Source organism: Euprymna scolopes, chromosome 2, assembly GCF_053919585.1.
Source record: "Euprymna scolopes isolate OS-2025 chromosome 2, ASM5391958v1, whole genome shotgun sequence".
Taxonomy (NCBI): Eukaryota; Metazoa; Mollusca; class Cephalopoda; order Sepiida; family Sepiolidae; genus Euprymna; species Euprymna scolopes.
In genome coordinates, this window is record NC_136483.1 from 25,261,299 (window position 1) to 25,281,877 (window position 20,579).

The 20,579-nt window shown below is 33.9% G+C and overlaps 1 protein-coding gene across 3 annotated transcripts in view; it reads left to right on the forward strand.

Moving 5' to 3' along the window:
* Positions 1-420: 420 nt before the first annotated feature.
* The window catches only part of LOC145289890 (peptidase inhibitor R3HDML-like), a 54,871-nt gene continuing 34,712 nt past the window's right edge, over positions 421-20,579 (forward strand). The window contains exon 1 of one of the 3 annotated variants that reach the window (XM_080136447.1): positions 421-634. The gene's annotated coding sequence lies outside the window, so the exon portion shown is untranslated. Of the gene's footprint in view, positions 635-11,965; positions 12,104-20,579 lie in introns of those variants that run through there. The other 2 variants (XM_080136446.1, XM_080136448.1) reach the window with 2 other exon arrangements.

Sequence of the window (20,579 nt, forward strand, 5' to 3'; positions counted from 1 at the left end):
AATATATAAATATGTATATATGCATATACGAGTTTAGTTTTTTTTCTGTTTAATTAATTACTTTTTGTTTTTTGATACGGACATAATTTGCGCTTTTACCACGCACACACACGCCCATATCTATATTTATGAAATATTTATAAAACATGCAAATATATATATATATATATATATATATATATATATATATATATATATATATATATATATTTATATATATATATATATACAACACACACACAAACATATATATATACACACACACACACACACACATATATATACATGCTCATACAAGTAAACGGTATAAACTGCACGTGTATGTAAATGTGTATATATGCATATGTTCTCATCGTTGTTCCTGTCCCCTTTCCCCTTTAAGTCCCTTCTCCACGTTTATGCATTTTTTAGTCTCATTTTGTCCTTTGATCTTTTACAATGTAAGCAATTTCCAGTATTCATTTGAATAATGTTCGCTAATCGTTTTCTTTATTTCGGATGCCAGTGTCCCGCCCTGTCCGCGTGACCCCAGTCTATATCCAAGCAAGTATAAATAGATGTCTGTCAGTCAAGACCATCATCTGGCGAAACCAACAAGTAAACTTTGACCGGTTCCAGCCAATCGAATTTGAAGGTAAGAAATGTATTTTTATCATTCCTATTCAGCCGGAGTTTCACTTTTATGATTTCCCTTTGAATCACTTTTAATCGATTTAGCCTAGACGATATTGATATTTCCCAATTCTTTTTTTGGTTTCTCTCCAAACAAGGTATATTACTACTTGAACCGTAAGGGACTACTATTACGAGGTGTTGAGTAGCTGGATATCTGTTCACATTACATTTTAAACTTCTGCAATTTAGTACGATCAGGATTTCAAGAAACAGGGAGGATTTCCAAAGTCTAGCAGCCCGAGGTGAAAAAAATACTATGAGACTAGAAGGTTTTCTGGCATCTAGGGGCTTCAACAATGAAAGGATGGGATTTTGCTGGTTGTCGAATTAGCCGGAAGAATGTGCTTCTACGTACGCTGAGGGGGGGTACAGAACACATTCCATTAAAGTAATTGTAAAAGAGGCACAGAGATGCAATAATTCAGCGATGAAATAGAGATTGGATTTTGACCAACAGTGCGAAACCTATCAGATTTTAGACTGTTTTTGAACTGCGCTTAATGTGAGAGACTAGTGGAAGATGTACCAGCCTATATGTGGCAATAATACTCCATGTCTGAGAGAATTGTGGCTTTGTAAAGATATAATATACTATCTGATATTAGTAATTTTCTAGCACCTGAAAGTATCCTGTACCTCTATAAGGCCACCATTCGCCCATGTATGGAGTATTGTTGTCACAAGGTTCAAAAGAGAGTCGCCAATCTGATAGGCCCTGAACTGGCATCTAAGCTTCAGCCTTTGTCCCATCGACGAAATTTTGCATCCCTCTGCCTGTTCTACAAGTATTTTAATGGTGAATGCTCTAACGAACTGCAGACACTTGAACTCCCACGACGTAGACACCCTCGACAAACCCGACAGGCAGCTAAATCCCACCCCCACACAGTAGAGATCCCTAGATGTAAAAGATCTTTCTACTCCAGTAGTTTCTTCCCCAGAACCGCTAGACTCTGGAATTCCATTCCAGGTCCCTGCTTCCCTAACTGTACTGACATGCAGAAGTTCAAGTGTAACGTGAACCGACATCTTGCTGCCCAAATCCCACGTAGAGAAGAGGGTGTATTGTGATTATCTTGCACTTTTACATAGGAATTCTATAAAAACAAGTTTTAGATATTTATGCAGACAAATTAAACCACCGGCTGATTCGTGTAATATTTAGGTACGACAAAGTAAAACACAACAAATTAAGGCACGACAAAAACTGCAATATTATTAAAAAAAATAAACAATTAATTTATTTTCAGATATAAAGGTAATATTAAAAAAGAGTCAAAATAATAAAAAAAATAACTTACCTTAAAAGAAAAAGATTTTAAATTTGTATATGTATTTTATTTTTATAGTGAAGGTTTACCAAATTTGACAATAGAAAAGTAAGTATATGGACAGATTATTTAATTTCCCCAGATCTCGACTCGTCAGTCTAAAAACAAAAAGGTTTATTATTTAGCGGAAAAAAAGGTTAGCAATCTGTTTAAATTAAAATCAGTTGCTTCTTGTCGTTCTTGACTTGCCTAAATAGAAAACCAGGAGTAACCATTTGTTTTGCCTTATCGTGCATTAATGTCATGCATAAATAATAAAGCCCAAATAAACAAAAGATATGGTAAAATTTGAATTTAACTTGAATAAATCATATCTAAAAAATAGAGCAACTCGTACACTGCTTAACTACCATATTTTCCAGTTATCTCTTAGTTGGTTACGTAGATTTAAAAAAGACTAACTTTTATTCAACCCATATTGCCTCTGAGACTACTGTGATTAGGGGAAAGATTAACAGGGGTAATCCTAAGTGATGATTGTACAGCAAGATATTTGTTCAAATTACTTTTATATTTCTATACATTGGTACACTAGTGGAAATCGGGAACAAAGAGAATTGCAATGATAAGCAGCCCGGGGACATATGTGTTCGAGTAAACAACTGGGAGCGTCTAGAGTAGAGGAGTCGGGTTTTACTATAAGTCGTGTTCATCTGGAGGCATTTCTACGTTTCTAATGATGATCGAACTCCTTGCGTAACTCCAGGAGTGTAGAAAGTTGGGATTGTTTTTACTTTCACCAACTTTGTAACTCGTTTCTCTAATTTTATCCTGTATACTTGACATCCCATAATCGATGTCGCTGACAAAAAGGGAAGAATTTTGTTTACTGGGCCGAAACCACCCATCTAACACTTATCTTTGGCGGATCTTTTTGTTCCTTATATCAACTGGCTTCATGCCTTGCATAAAGCGATTAAAAATGCATGCTTGATTACCAGGTAAACATATCTGTAGTAGTTTTACATCAATTCATCTAACCGACTAAATACATCATCATTTTTTGCATACCCTGATCTGTTGTGTATTAATAGTGCTACATACAATAGTTACCAAAGTTCCCGCGACTTGTACATCAAATGGTTTGTTAGAATTAAGTACGACAGTTATTCGCCTGTTTGTAATCTATATAAAATACATACATTCCTTTCTTTTTCTACTCTTTATCTCTCTATCTTTCTTTCTCTCTCCCATCCTCTCCCTTTCTTTTGTTATTATTCTAATTGGCTTTACATCAGAAAATATATTTTTCAATACGGCGTTTTTGGGAATAAGAAATCAGTTGTGATAAATGATCTCTTCTCCCCGGAGTGGCTTCGCTTTCATTCAATTTTCTTGCGATTAAAAGGTGTTTCCTTGATACAGTTGATGACGGTTTCGGTTTGATTCAGGTGAAACATTATCTTTGACAGCCGAAACAATTTTCTGAAATCGTTTTCATGGCTTGACTATATGTCAAGTTATTATTGCCTGGAATCTAGAAACATTTGGTGAAGCCTAACTTGTTTTAATTGGTGCCTTTTTAATTAATGACAATATTAAAATTTCAATCTTTATGAAGTGCTTTTTCGCATCTTTTATTCTTATTGCTTAAGATAAAATTCAAAACATAGATTTCATATTTGGAGCCTTTACGCGTAGCAATTGTGTTCCGCAATTCTTAAAGAATGGTCTATTAGTTGATAAGATAATGCTATGCATAAAAATATATAAACTTACAAACATACCTATATATATATATATATATATATATATATATATATATATAAATTTTCACCCCAAACAAGGCACAGTGCCACTTCGAAGTATGGGGCTACTATCGGGGACATAATTTGCAGGGGCATTATGAAGGGAGATGAGTAGCAAGATGTTTGTTCACATTATTCTTGAACTTCTGCACACCAGTACAGTTGGGAAAACAAAATCCCGGAAGGGAGTTCCAAAGTCATCCAGTGGAGTAAAAGGCTTTCTTACACCTAGAGATATCTACTGCAAAGGGATGGGACTTAGTTGCTTGTCGGGTTTGTCGGGGGTAGTCACGTCTAGAAGGTACATGTGCTTGTATTTCGTCAGAGCATTTACCATTAAAGTATTTGTAGAACAGGGAGAGGGATGCAACATTTCGTCGATGGGACAGAGGCTGAAGCTTAGACGCCAGTTCAGAACTTATCAGGTTGGCGTCTCTCTTTTGTATCATGTCCAGGAGTGAGAAACAAGCAGCAGATGCACCAGCCTAAATGTGATAACAGTACTCCATACATGGGCGAATGGTGACCTTATAGGGGTACAGGATACTTTTAAGCGTAAGTAATTTTCTAGCACATTAGAAAGATACCACTTTCTTTGCAGCAGCCTTGGCAATGCTCTCAATGTATCTATTCCAGTTAATGTTCCCTGTAAACATTAGGCCGAGGATTTTAAAGGAAGTACTTTCAGATAATATGTTCTTGGCCATTGCTATTTGTGGTAGAGAAGGTTTCTTGTAGTTATTGAAGGAAACAAGCTTAGTAGTGACAGCATTAAATGTGGCCATCCATTTTTGTCCCCATTCCACTACGGATTGGAGGTCATCCTCTAGTGTTTCTGCCATTTCCTTAGATATGTGTTCATTTGTTTTCCCCTCGTGCCTGTTATAGAGAGTAGTGTCCTCAGCAAATACACCCATCTCCGAAACAATTTTATGAGGGAGGTCATTTATGAATATTAGAAATAATAATGGTCCAAGCATAGACCCCTAATATACAACCGCATTTATATCATATTGTTTAGATATACGACCGTCAAGGACAACTTTGATTTTTCTCTTACTTAAGAAGGATTTAATTACATTGTGTGTTCTTCCAGTGATACCATATGATTTAATTTTCCTTAGAAGACTCGATTAAACCTAGAACCCAATCTTCCAACGTAGACCCCCTACTACCAGGTCTCCTTCTCCAACATCAGGGGTCTACATTCCAACCTTCCAGAGGTTGAAACCTAATTACAGGAGACGAAACCGAACGTATTATTTCTAAGTGAAACTGGAATAGGGCAGACCACTTCCCTAGATGAGTTCATAATTAACGGGTACTCAAATTTAACATCTAAATCTGACCCCCAAGATCGCCATGGGCATGGAATATGTGCCTACATTAAGGATGGCTTCCCTTGTGGCAAGGATATCTCTAGAGAAGATCCTAATTTACCCTATATGTGCTTCAGGGTTGCACTTGCTAACACCACTGCATTTATATTTGCCCTCTATCGGCCCCACAACAGCGGAGTTACTATCTTTGAGAGCATATCTGAGAAAATAGACAACATACTGTCTGCACATCCCTCGGCTAACATCCACATCTGTGGTGACTTCAACGTCCATAACGTGGAATGGCTGACCCATTCAAATAAGGCAGACGATGAGGGGAGGTCATGATTTTGCCATTGCTTATGACCTCACTCAGATTGTTCGCGAACCAACCAATACACCCGGTCAATATGCAAGCCTCTTAGACCTTTTTCTCTCAACTTCCCCTGAGCTATGTTCATGTTCCGTTCATTCTCCTCTAGGATCATCTGACCACTCCGTCGTATCAGTTAAGATAAAAACGAAATGTAAGAAGCCCCCAGACGTACCCCTCCACCGTACTGTATACCGATACTCTATGGCTGACTGGGATAGCTTCCGTACATTCATATCTGATTTACCTCTGCATTCTATGTTTAAAAATGGAGTGTCCTCTATAGTATCAGATCTGACCGAATGGTTAATTGTAGGCATAGACCAATTCACACCATCTAAAAAATTCCAACAAAAACCTAACAGCCAGCCATGGTTCTCCCCAGAATGGTCTGCTGCTATCGCGCAAAGAAATCACTTTTTCCATAACTACCAACGTAATAGACGCACTGAGACTAAAGCTTCTTTCAGGACTGCCAGCAACCACTGTAAAAGAGTAATAAAAAATGCAAGAGAGCTATATGCTCAGTCTGTTAAATCCAAAGTAGCTGATCAGCGGCTTGGTTCCCACCAGTTTTGGCAAATAACAAATAGGATCCTGAACAGAAACGTGCGTTCTATCCCAACCATTATCAATGGACTAGAGGTTATCTCGTCAGCGTCAGACAAGGGCAAACTATTTGCAAAGAACTTTGCAGCTAATTCTACCCTATGCGACGAAGGCCATCAACTCCCCATATTTCCTCCTATAACACAGAACAAGCTAGGTAACATACAAATATCCGTGCATGAGGTCGCCAAGCTAATCAAGAACCTAGATTGCAGTAAAGCAACTGGCCCTGATGGCATCCCATTATAGTGTTAAAAAAGCTTCAACCAGAACCTGCTCCGATACTTACGAAACTATTTAAGCGCTGCCTTAAGGAGAAGTGTTTTCCGACTCTCTGGAAGACCTCATCAGTTTTCCCTGTATTTAGGAATTCAGGTGATAAGTCATCTCCCTCTTAGTACAGACCAATAAGTCTCCTGTGTGTTATGAGTAAGTTGCTGGAATCCATATTAAATAGAGAAATAGTCAACCACCTCAGCAGGAATAACCTTCTTAGTGACACACAATATGGTTTCCGCTCTGCAAGATCTACCGCAGATGTGCTGACGGTTATATCCCACAGGATTAGTGAATCTCTTGACAAAGGCTTCCTTTCTAGGGCAATTGCTCTTGACATATCAAAGGCCTTCGACAAGGTATGGCATAAGGGTCTACTTCACAAGATTTCCAGCTGCGGTATAACTGGAAATGTTTTCTCAATCATTAAATCATTTCTCTCCGATAGGCTCATAAGAGTAGTGGTAGATGGACAAAAATCGAAGGCCTGCAATATAAATGCTGGAGTCCCTCAGGGGTAAATCCTAGGCCCAACTCTCTTCCTGATCTACATCAATGACCTCCCTAAACACATACTTAAATCATTCGTTGACATCTATGCTGATGACACGACCATCTACGGCAACACATCAAAGGCTGTAAATGACAAAGTTCTCTCTGATTCTTTCTCCTCTGATCTCGAGCGCCTGGTTCAGTGGGGGAAGATGTGGCTGGTTACCTTTAATGCATTCAAAACCAAACTCCTATCCTTACATCATCAACGCTCTGATCCCCATCTGGCATCAATTGTGATGGATGGCTCTCGTCTGGGTGAGGCCCCGTGTTTTGACAAGCTTCTGGGTTTGACCTTTACTCCTGATCTGAAATGGTACACGTACATCAAGTCCAAGGTCGCTGGAAAGATGGTGGGATTCTTCTACTGCTCCAGAAGATATCTCACTACTGATGCAATTCTCTATCTATATAAAAGCCAAGTACGTCCAAGGATGGAATACTGTTGCCATATCTGGGCAGGAGCTGCTAAAAACAGCCTATCCTGCCTTGACAGAGTACAAAATAGACTTCGTGGCTTAGTGGGGGATGCTCTTTTCTCTACCCTGCAACCTCTCTCCCACAGAAGAGACGTTGCGAGCCTATCCTTGTTTTATCGTTATTTCCATGGCAGGTGCTCGTCTGGTCCTCCCTCGCCAATCTTTCACGAAAAACACTCGTCTAGCTGAATCCACAGTGAAAAATTTCCCCCACTCTATATCTGTGCCTAAATCAAAACTTAGATTCCATGAACAAAGCTTCTTTCTTAGAACTGCACGCCTGTGGAACTCTGTTCCGTCTGCCTGCTTCCCACCGGATTACCACTTGGATGTCTTCAAGTCCAACGTTAACAAATTCCTAATGAACCGCCCCCTTAAGTAAACACTTTATCAAATCTCCACACTTACGTAATGTACTTGCAATAACCGTTATCCCTGAGTTGCTTCCGGGTCTTGATAAGTGGTGATCACTGTGTAAAAAAAAAAGAAAAAAGAAGACCATCGTGCCATACCCTGTCAAAAGCCTTAGATATATCGAGCGCTACCGCTCTACCCTCCCCTGTTTTGTCCAGTGAACGGTATATACGTTGAGACATTACAGTTAAGATATCTGTTGTTCGGTCAGAAGTTTAGTAGCTGTTAGGAGTTGGACTAGGGCTTGATTAACTAAGGACTCAAATATTTTGGCGAAAAGCGGGAGGAGGCTAATGGAACGATAATTTAGTGGGTCAGTTCTTTAATCAGAATTCTTGAAAACTGGCACCACAGAATATATATATATATATATATATATATATATATATATATATATATATATAAGAGCACGATATATTTTATTAATATAAACAAATTTACATGGTCACGGCACTGTTCATGCTAATGTTTCGGACAAATGATCAGTTAAAATCAGAAATCCTTGGTAACGAGGACTTATGATTTTAACATTTTTTATAGCTATGTATTTCGAAGCCTAATGCTTCTCATCAGAAGAGGAGAGAAGGTGTTAAGTAACACATTAGAGATAGGACGTCTAGCGATAATAACATTAGGACCAATATAATAGGGTGTGAGAGGAAAAGGGTGATACACTAAAAATGTGGAGGGAGGGAAATAAGAAAACTACAGTAATTAATGCGGTATAGAAAAAAAAATATAGATATAGGCTGTATGTAAAGTTGTTGAATAGTTTGTCATGGTAATTTATGGGGTATGTGTTCAATATGCGAGTCCATATCCAGAGATATGCCTTTGATGTCGAAAAAACAGAAAGAGAAAGGGATAAAGGTAGATGCTCTTATAATCACATTGAATAAGAGGATATGAATAGGCATGTGATTTTCTTGAAAGGTAGGATGGAAGTTAGGTTCGTATATATCAGAAAGAGCAATAGAATTACAAATTAATATTAAACAAAGTATAAATTATTAAATAATAAAGAAAAAAATTAAATTTAGAAGAAAAAGAAATAATTAAAAAAATAAACAAATGGGAAAATCTGACTACCTCCATAAATATATACATACTAGCAAGCCGCCAGACGTTGCCCGGTCGTAAAATACGCATAAATTTTATATTTTATTGCATACAGAAAATGATACATGTGCATGCGAGTATTATGTGTTTTTTAAAACAGTTCACTTCTTGTAAAAGACAATGAGTCAAGTACGACAAGAATGAAGCCAGCTAGACACGATCTTTAAAAAGTGTTTTCAAACATACTTATTCTTAACATAAAGAATCTGTCATGAGAACGATTCATGCGTGTGTATTCATGAAACAGTTAGCAAACATAAAAATCCGATGACTCCCTCCCCACGTACCAATGCTTCAATTTTGAGACCTTAGAAGCCTCTGCTCCGGATGAAAACCGATTAAAAATTATTCCACATGTCTGAATATTCAATCAAAACCCAAAGAAAGTGATTCAAGTACGATTACCAGTAAACCAGCTTGCCTCGGTCTTAAAAATGTGTTTTCAAACCTCATGAATCAGTTGACATAATACAGATAAAAATCAAATGACACCCAAGTAATAATTTTTAAATTTAACCCCTTCGCAGACCATTTTCCGGATGGAAACAGATGAAAAAGTTTTCAACGTGTGTGAATACCCTATATTCCAAATTTCAAGTCTGTAGATAAAAAAAAAAATCGTTTACTATATAGATGAGATATGCTCTCACACATACATTCTCACTTTTATATAAATACTAGTAGCCGCCCGGTATTGCCCGGTCGTAAAATACACATAAATAATATGTTTTTAATTAATGTAGACTTCTTATTGATTATAAACAGAAATACCGTAGATATCAAATGTAACGTTAAATTTCTTTAAAAAATGAGATAAAAAACTAAAAGAAACTGAAATATTTGCGAGTATTACGCTTTTTTTTGTAGACAATAAAAATACTCGAGCTGAGATCGAAACCAAAACCTAAAGACAGTGAGTCAAATACGATAACCATTAGTCCAGCTTAACATAATCTTTAAAAAGTGTTTTCACACATACTTATTCATAACCTAATGAAACTGTTATGTTTCACGGCCGCGCAGGCGCAGTCGTGAAATAGCTGACAGATAAAAATGCGATGAACCGTCTAAGTACCAATTGTTTAATTTTGACCCCTTAGTAGCTCCTTTTTTCCGGGTGAAAACTGATTTAAAAGTATTCCACATGTCTGAATATCCTATATGCTAAATTTCAAGTTTACAGATAAAAACTTCGTTGTTTATATAGGTTGAAAAGTGTCCTGACACACATATTCTCATTTTTCTAGATATATAAATAGGTATACAGGGTGTCACAAAATTAACTATATATATATATATATATATATATATATATATACATATAGATAATAAAAATTACAATTAAGTTTACCAAAATGATCCAAGATGGTAAAATTGAAGTATATTATAAATATTAAAGAATTAATATTTATAAAGTTATCTCAGCCAGATGTAAAAGCTCGATAAAACCAAATAGGAGATAGAGCTTATAATACGAGAAAACAAATAATAAAACATGTTAAAATACACTTTGAAATGAGTTAAAAACATATTTAATCTGAAAAGGAAACACTAGATAAGTGGATAGTCCTTAATCCGCGGAGTTTCGAAGAAATACTTTCCTACTCATCAGAGGGTAGAAATTAGCAAAATGCGGGATCGGATTTTGCATGCAAAATCCAATTAACTTTCTTGAAGTTATATATTTGGATTTTACCGTCACTGGATTATTTATCTTTCACCAGACTATCAATTCACGTGTAATCACCTTTTTCTTCACCATATTACCTCTGCTTCATTTTTTGTTATCAAGTACGATCTTTGACTTACTTGTTGTTTCATCAAATACTTTTGCATCATCAAACACTTATCTAGTGTTTCCTTTTCAGATTAAATACGTTTTTAACTCATTTCAAAGTGTTTTTAACATGTTTTATTAACTGTTTGCTCGTATATATATATATATATATATATATATATATATATATATATATATATATATATATATAGGGGGAGTGTATGTGTGTCCGCGCGCATGCGTGTGTATTTCGGTGATTCAAAAATATTTTCATATCAAGTTACAAATAATACAGCTAGCTCTAAAGCTAAACTCTCGAATATAAAATAGAATCGAATTAGTATAACTCAATTAACAATCTGATAAATAAAGGGTTCTATACGCTATAGGCTAGAGCGTATGTCAAGAATAAATGCTGATAAAATGTACTTACTATAAAACTTGATTAATGCTGGTTCTAGGCAGTTTATTTATTACTAAATTTATTTCCTTTCTACATCATTTGCATTTTAATGGTTAGACAAAACGAGTTCAAAATTTATATTGAAACAAAAGATAATATCAAGTTATCCTTACCTTACCAATGCAAGAAAAAGTAACGAAATGAAAGGTTTAACAGTGTTTAGCCGTTTAACCCCAATTTGCACCATATTAGCATAATCACGTTGACACACCGGTTCCCGTTTGATCACCGGTTAAGCAACGTCGAGTTTAGATAATATCAGATGAGTAACGATTTGGCAATACCAGCCGCTGTACGTAGGAGGAAGCGACATCTCCCTGCAAGGACATTACTAGACTAGGGTATACAAGCGACTTGTGAATTGTGAATTTAATATTTCCATGGAACTTCCTCCTCCGGAGGAACGATTTGAATCCGTCTAGTATGAATGCCGCTTCGGTATTAGAATATCGGCATGTATAAATTTAATTGAAATTAATTGATTTAATAGTAAATCACGTTAATTCAATAATCGTATGGGATGGTATTGATCTAAAACGTATGATGCTTAAAAATATGTGATTGAAAGTATACACAATGTCCACACCTGGACATCTGCTTTTTGTCTAATCTCTTTTAAAACACTTTTTACGAAAAAGAAGTAGCAATGGCCGCTGACATCTAATGGGAATATCGATTCAACTTTCCAGGTGTCCTCCCTAACCTTATAAGCGCATTGCTAGCAGGTGGCTAAGATGGGCTACTATCACAAGGGCAAGTAGCAAGTTATTGTATTTCGACCGCTAACATAGTAAGGGGTTGTGGTTAGAGTGGTCCATTTAAAAGGGTGACACTTTTGATCAGGATATAAAAGAACACACACACACAAAAGCACAGCCCAAGACGATCTTAAATGTTTCTAAATCCCAATTTGAAATAACTTGATCTGACTTCGTTCAATCAGTGTCAGAAGAACTAGACGGTATAAGGTAGGTTTAAATAAATAGTGTTTGTCATAACGTTGTTTTAATTGCTTACGTATAGATGAATAGGAATATGCACATAAACAGCGAAACAGTACTGTATGTGGATGACTATATATATATATATATATATATATATATATATATATATATACATATATATATATATATATATATATATATATATATATATATATGTGCATGGTTATGTTCCTCTCTCCTTCTGTTTCCTCCCTCTCTTTCTCTTTCTCTATCTTCCTCTCTCTTTCTCTCTCTCTCTCTCTCTCTCTATATATGTATATATATATATATATATACATCGCCGTATACATTCATATAAACATGATATGTGTGTGTGTGTGTGTGTGTGTGTGTGCGAGAGAGAGAGAGAGAAGATTAGATATAAACAATTTGACTGCTTCATTCACTACGTAGATGCAAAATTTTAACATATTATAGACAGAAAGGGGAGAGAACAGAATACTTTATATATGTAATAGAAGTAATTCAGTGGTTAATAAATATTATAACTAATTTAAAATTCACACACACACATACATATATATAGTCTTGGACGTTTTTTAACCTTTAAAACTATCATCTCCTACTACTATTAGTACTTTATATATTTACATTCTTATTAATTTATTATAAATATATCTAAAAATCTAATAATAAATATTAAAAATATATAAAAGTTATATATATATATAACTTTTATATATTTTTAATAAATTAATAAATTTAATATATATATATATATATATATATATATATACATATATATATTAGTAATGGTACGATTTCAATATTTTTCCGATTTCAATACAATTACCGATTCCATACCAAATTCTCGATTCCAATACAATTACCGATACCAATTCTGATTTCTTATAAATTTATAAATATTCTACTATTTCCCCAATTACCGCAAAAATACATGTTAAATGTGCAAATATTTTCTCAAATGGGGGGAAAAACTTGTGGGGTTTAATCTATAGATGTTTAGTTTTACTATTTGTTTAAAATCGATAAATATTTATTTTTTTTAACATTTGTACCAACAGTGGAAGATTTTGTTTCAAACAAAATCAAATAAAACATGCAATTAATAGAATCGTTTTTATCATTGGAAAATAGGCACATGTTTTCCGATTCATCGATCTATGCCTTATAATTCTTTTTTCACTCTTCCGCTGTCTTCTCTTGAAAAAGGACTAATAAGTCTGAAATATATTGAGATTTATAACACCATTGAATACAACAGAAAAAAAAATAATTTATTTCTTTTGTTTTCATTTAATTTTCTTCTATATAAAAAAAAATCTCGCATTGTTCTTGGCTTTTAATTTTACCTTATAATTTTCTTCAACAATGCTTCAAACAAACTACAACCTACTTATAATTCTTTTTTTGTTCATTAATATTCACATAAAAACTCCTTTTTTCTATTTATTTAAAAAGAAAATCAAACTTTTTAATATGTGAGTTGTTGAATTGCATTTATCTGCAAAAGATCTAGCAAATTTACATAATGTTTTAAACATTAATTTTAATTAATTTTCTTATTAATTTTTTCGTTTTTCTTATGGGATGGTCATCTTTAGTTAACTATTATGTGTAATTATATTCATGCAGATATTCTACATGATTTATAATTGCGTAATAATTTGTGTGAAAAGATTATAATAAACAGAAACCTCTTTCTATATATATTTATGTATGCGCATATATATATGTTGAAAACATGTTGTCTACCAAACTTCTCCTAGAGTTCGTGGTCTACAGACATGACACCTCATATATAGGGTATTTAAACCCATGCAAAACTTTATATTTTGGTTTTAGTTTGGGAAAATCAGCGAAAAAGTGTGAACATTAAAAAAAATTTAAAGTAATATAAGCTTCGTTCGATTCTCAATTTTTTTTGTGTGTGTATCTATATGAATTTAAACGATATATATAAATATATCTATCTATCTATATCTATACTCATATAAATTCGTTTTTCTTTAGTGTATATTGATATTCATAGTAAAAACACCGTTTTCTACTTATTTAAAAAGAAAATACCATTTTCATATATATGGGTTGTGAAATTGCATTCATCTGCAAAAGATATTTTTTTAAACATTCATTTTAATTCATTTCCTATTAGTTGCTTGGGATAATCATATTTTGTTAACTATTACGTGTAATTATATTCATGCAGATATTTTACATGATTAATACTTGCATAATATTTGTGTAAAATGTTCATAGTAAACACAAAATGTTTTCTGTATATATTTATGTATACGTACATATATTTGTTTACCAAATTTTGCCTACCAAACTCCTCGTAAGGTTTTTTGTCTACATGCATGAAACTTCATATATAAGGTATTTGAATCCATGCAAAACTGTATATTTGGGGTTTAGTCCGGAAAAATCGGTGCAAAAGTGTGAAAATTAAAAAAAAAAAATGAAATTTACCAGGTGAAGGTCGAACGCCGGCATTCCGAATGAATAACGTAGTAGCTATTGGTTCATGTTTTAATTTTTAGCCTTGCAGTAAACATGTTTTCATAGCCCAGGCGTTTCCGGCAGAGGCAAAATAAATCGTGAGCTGAACGTTTTGGTTTCGATTCTCGGTGGTGGCGCATGAGTCTTTTTTATTATATCCTTTTTTAAAATCATTACTATATATTGCATCCAATCTCTCTCTCTCTCTCTCTCTCTCTCTCTCTATATATATATATATATATATATATATATATATATATATATGTGAAAATGTCTGTCTGTCTTTTCTTTATGGTAGTTAAGGAGGATTATTATGCAGAAAGGCATTACTTTACATATTCACACTTTTTAATATATACATATGCACATAACATTATGGAAAGTACATATGGTCAGAGCAAAGCCGGGCAGAACTCTTAGTATATCTATAAAAGTGAACGTGTCTGTGTGTCTGTCTGTGTATCTGTCTTTCTGTGTACATTTTCCTACGTAATAACTCTGTCAATTTTTAGTCTACAGACTCGAAATTTGATATACAGGGTACAGAGATTTGGAGAAAATTTATGTGATCGGGTTTCGGCTAGGAATTTGGCTGTTAAGGGGTCAAAGTTCAACGATTTGACCTCTGGGAACTCTACCAATTCCTCCGAAAATTCAAGGTCTAAACACTTGAAATTTTAGATATATATTCCCTGGACATCGATCTAACTTAATAACTTGATTTGAGCCGAAAACAATAAATGTTAAGGGGTCATAATAGGGGTAAAAGTTTAAAAAAGTTACCTTTTTTTCTCAGCATACACCTCCAAACACCTGGGCAATGCCGGGCACCCATGCTACTATATATATATATATATATATATATATATATATATATATATATATATATATATATATATATATTATTATTATTATTATTATTATTATTATTATTATTATTATTATTATTACTACTAGCATTTCAACCCGGCGTTGCCCGGCTGTTTGGAGGTGTATGTTAAGCAAAAAAAAAAGCGGTCAATTTTCACATTCAGTAGTTATAATAAAATCCCACATTACATCCTAGAAGACGCGATTATAATCGCAACCATTTTTAGAGGAAGTAGTTCTTATTTTTCCCTCTAAATTCTAAATGCGAAGCCCTCCTACCGCCACCGGGAGGAATTCTGCACTTTCAACAGATATGAGGTTTCACCCTTCGTAACTTGATTATAAACACATAGATATATCATTAACTTTCGCTCTTCCGACATAAATAATAACGTCTTCCCAGCTAGTTTCGTGTAATCTCATTAGTTGAGATCAGATATTCTTATATTTCGGAATGCCTAGATGAACGAATACTTAAAAAAATCCTCCAAAATGGCGTCGCCCTCTACAGGAGTTATTAATGCTAACAGAAAAACAAGTACGTTGAAACTGAAACACTTAAATGCTTGTACCTTTAATTACTGAAACAAACGCGCAGAAGTAAAAAAAATAGGTAATTACGCATAAAACCAGATGCTATTTGGACAAAATATTAAGTTTTTTGTTGTTGTTTCTTACACCATACGACGCCATTTTGTATTCCCCCCCTCTCTCTCCCTCTCTCTCTCTCTTACTCTCTTAAGATTTTTTGTTATATCTTACATTAAACGTATCTCTCTCTCTCCATCCATATCTCTCTGTATATATTCTTCCCAACTCTCTTTCTCTCTCTGTCTTTCTCTAGTTCGCTCATATTTACATTTGTTCCAGTAATTATATTGTTTACAAACCTCTCTCTCACTGGCTTTGTACATTTGCTCCAGTAGTTTTTAAAACATTGTTCTATATGTAATTTATTTTAATATACTTTATTCAAACCAGTGCAATCGTCGCCTATTTAAAAATAACTGTTTCGGCAGTATCATCTACTTGATTCGTACTTATTTTGTTGCTTGAATTTAATGCGTTTTTAACATATGTGAAATATTCACCTTTTAAAACTGCTAAACTATTTGTATAATTATTGATATATTTTTTTATTTCACCCCTTATAAAAAAAGATATAAAAATATAAAATTTTTACTCAATTGATTCTTTTTTTTTCATGGTATATCTTTTCAAATAATTATTAGACTTAAACAATAAACGGAAACAGCTAGGACTTCTACCACTGATTTCGATCACTCTAAACTGGTCATATACAGTGAGGATCCCTAACTTCTAAAACTTTTGTTTTTACTTTTCTTTATTCTAATGGACTTTTTTCGTAATTTTATTAATTCACTCCGATTTACGCATTCCCTCAATTGCTTTTTTTTTTAATGTAAAACCGCCAGTGAAAGCCAGATTATTTCCTTTCAGCCGCAACTATCAGTGTCCGCAATTGTTCAGGGACGGCAGTGACCATCCACAACCACCATAGTTTGCTTTTTTGCGAAGAGAGGACAGACATCCACCGGGAAATGCCGTTTAACGGGTTCTGCTAGTATATATATATATATATATATATATATATATATATATATATATAAAGTAGCGGTTAACATGTTTATATAAATATACATTTCAAAAGATCGTTTGCGGGAGCGGATTCCATGAGCCCGTTGGTAGACATGTTTACAATCTACTAAATGGTTGTAGGTTCAATCTGTAAAAGCTATAAATGAGGGAAACATTCTATGGGTGACTATATATATATATATATATATATATATATATATATATATATATATATATATATTAGGGTAGGTTGATTTTCAACTTTTTTTTGGAAAATGTAAAAGGTTGAAGCAGAGAAAGTTGCACAAACATATGGGGAGTACAAATATAAAAAAATTAGGTTTCTACCATCAGGCATCTGATGCTAATTTGATTTTAAAGATCATCTACTTTGAGACACGGACAAAATCCTTATCTGTGAAAGATTTGTGAGAAATTATTTAGTATTTTGCAGTTTCAATCATAACAAGTTGTTTTATATATTTAAATAAACGATATAATGACTGATATGCTAAATATTAAACAAAATTATAATTGCCCCCATACTGAGGTGGCGTCAATTACAAAATTCTATAAATGTTGCATTTTACTTTGCTTTATAACTGCAAAATTCAATTCCTTTTACTATCAATGAAAAAAAGAAGCTTTTATTCTGTTTGAAAAAAAGTCTTAATAAAACCCAAAACAAATTATTTACCTACCTCTAGGCAGTTATCTATGCTTGTATAAAAAAACGCAAAACAATTGGCAAGTAAAAAAGCTATTTTTTACCATAATATCAAAATTCTCCCTATAGGATCCCTTTGAAGCAAAAAATGGCCTCATTTCATGGCATAAAATCTTAGCAATAATATGTCTATGTCTTGCTTCAAGTCCATAGACTGATTGGCAGGCTTCTGATGTCAATTTTACAGCACTTTCCACACTTTGTGAATGTGCAGGCAAATCAGGTAACTCTGGCTTTCTGCTGCTCATCAATAATTCCTGAAGGTCATCATCTGATAATTCTTCAGTTAGTGCTGGCTCTGAAACTCCATTTTGAAAAAGGTCTATCAAATTTGATGAATGTAAAGCGTCAAAATTTATTGTTGATATTTTTAAACGCTTTTTCACTGGGTCTCCACTCCTGAAAAAGAAAAGAGAAGTCAAATAATTTTATTAACTTGAACAAATGAACACAAATTTTATTTTGATTAATGTTTTTTGAAATTTAATAATTGAAAATGAATGTATAAATCGGGATAAACAATTTGATCAGTTTTATATGAATGTTTACTTACCTAATGGTTAAAATTCTTCTTATAGCTTCTTCTTTTCTTCCATTTCATCTGATTTTTACAAAGAGAACAGAATATTCTCTGGTAAAAGGGCAAAAGCATTAAACTGAAGATTGCTTAAAGCAATTGGAGGCTGCTTCTTTATTTGCCCAATCATTTTAAAAATATACATTTGCTGGTTATGAAATTTATCATCCAGTTTAATTTCAAACTAGCTAACTGCATAAACTTCTACAATAAAACTAATCAGCTGGTGCATTTTTTCTGGTCAATTCAGATGGATAAATTTTACGGGCCCACAAACACGTTAATCGGATTGCCAGAGTAAGCCATCTTGCCTGATTTAAAGGTCCGATCCTTCATGCTGCATACTGAGGGTCTACTTTACCCCTTGAAATACCAACAGCATACTCTAAAAGTAGTCTTTGGTCACCAGTGCGATCATTTTCTGTTAGTTCAGAATACCTGCCCTTCAGAGGACTACTCACTGGTAAAATGCTAACTTGGGGTAAATGATGGTAATTGTTGGCACATAATTTTCCGAGTTGACCCGTAAATGATTTTGGGCTTCGTGCACTTCCATCAAGAAATTAAAATGAATCCCTAAAAGGAAACTCATTCTGGTGTAAAGAACAGCCAATGGTGTGTATTTTTCTATGCAGCTTGTTTTCTAGTGAGAAAACCAGTCTTGGTGCTTGTGGTGTCTAAAAGGACATCCTTTAAAGTATTGACACTCTCATACTCTTCTAGAACTGCACCAGTTGCTCTAACAGTAGGGATCACTCTATGTGTAAGATACTCCCCCTTACTTCCACATCCCATCTCCTTCGTAAATGTCAAGTGATGCTTTGTCCTTTAGCTTTTCTTCGTTTTTTGTTTCCTTTTTCATCGACAGTTTCAATGTAAAATAAAGTGTCTTTGTCGTGTTTCCCATCAACACCAATGCAGACAAGATTTCTAATTTTTTGATTATGTTTTTGATAGGCATTATTTTTTTTATCTTTCTTTTTCTCTGTCAATTTTGGATTTATCAAGAAACATTTTTCTTAAATCAATATTTGATTTTAGAAGGCCCGCAGCCTGTAGATCCAAAAGAAAAGCATTTGCAAGACTTGCACCTAGGTTTGACGAGACATCACCTCTGATGAGTTTAATGGCATAACGAGGAATTTTTATCAGGCTGTAAATACTCTTACACTCTTCCTCTGTTTAAAAACTTTCATCAATATTTTTCTGATGTCAGAATGATATTCTGGTCATGTGATGTTGAAGCAATAGGGGTGGGGGGAATGAATCAACTTGCTTTTCTCCTAACACAGTAAACTTTTTAGATTTTCCCACTGCAGCTTTATCAACAGGTCCGAGTTGAAAATTGCCTTTGGGTCCTATTTTATTTCTTTGACCCTTCAAATACTCTCTCTCTCTCGCTCTCTCTCTCTCTCTCTCTCTCTCCCACAGGAACCTAAATTAGAAAATTTGACAAAGTTTTATTCTAATCTACGCTGATCTTAGAAATAAATTCTATTTCACGTAAAAAAATGTAATTTCTTTTCTCATTGGTTTACATAAAAAACAAGTATAGCAATTCATTTTATTTAAGATGTCTATGATTTTCATTAAAAAGATGTTTTCAAACAAACAAGAGAAATTAAAAAAACATAGAATAAACTTACCTTTTTTATAGGACAAGTACAGACTATATGCTTTGACTGACAATTTTCTTTTTTTGTCATGACAACTTGCTATTGGCAGGTCACACGAATAAGATGAAATATAAAATAATTTGTCAAGTTTATTGACCATAAGACTTTTGGCATATGCGGATGAAACGTTTCTATTTATTTGCTTAGCTTTTTTAAAGCAGGTGTCCTGCAATTTGTGTACAATCCATTTTTCAGTTAATAGGGGCAAACTGGGATTTACTGCCTTCCAAATATTTTTAAACATCATTTGCCATTAATTTTGAAATGGCAAATTTATTTAACTTTGGGCGAGAATTCTCCATGTAATAACCATATTGAATAATCTGACGGAAAGTAGGGATTCTGTTGTATTTAATGGAAAAGGTTGGCCCACAAATTGTGTAGAAATAGTTCGTTTCCGACTCATGGTTAGAAAAATATCTGCAAAATACATATTGTAAGAAATTAAATAAAGGAAATTGGTAAATATCAAAAAAGAAATAATAAAGGTTTGCTAAGATATAAAATGCAAAATGTAATAATTTCTAT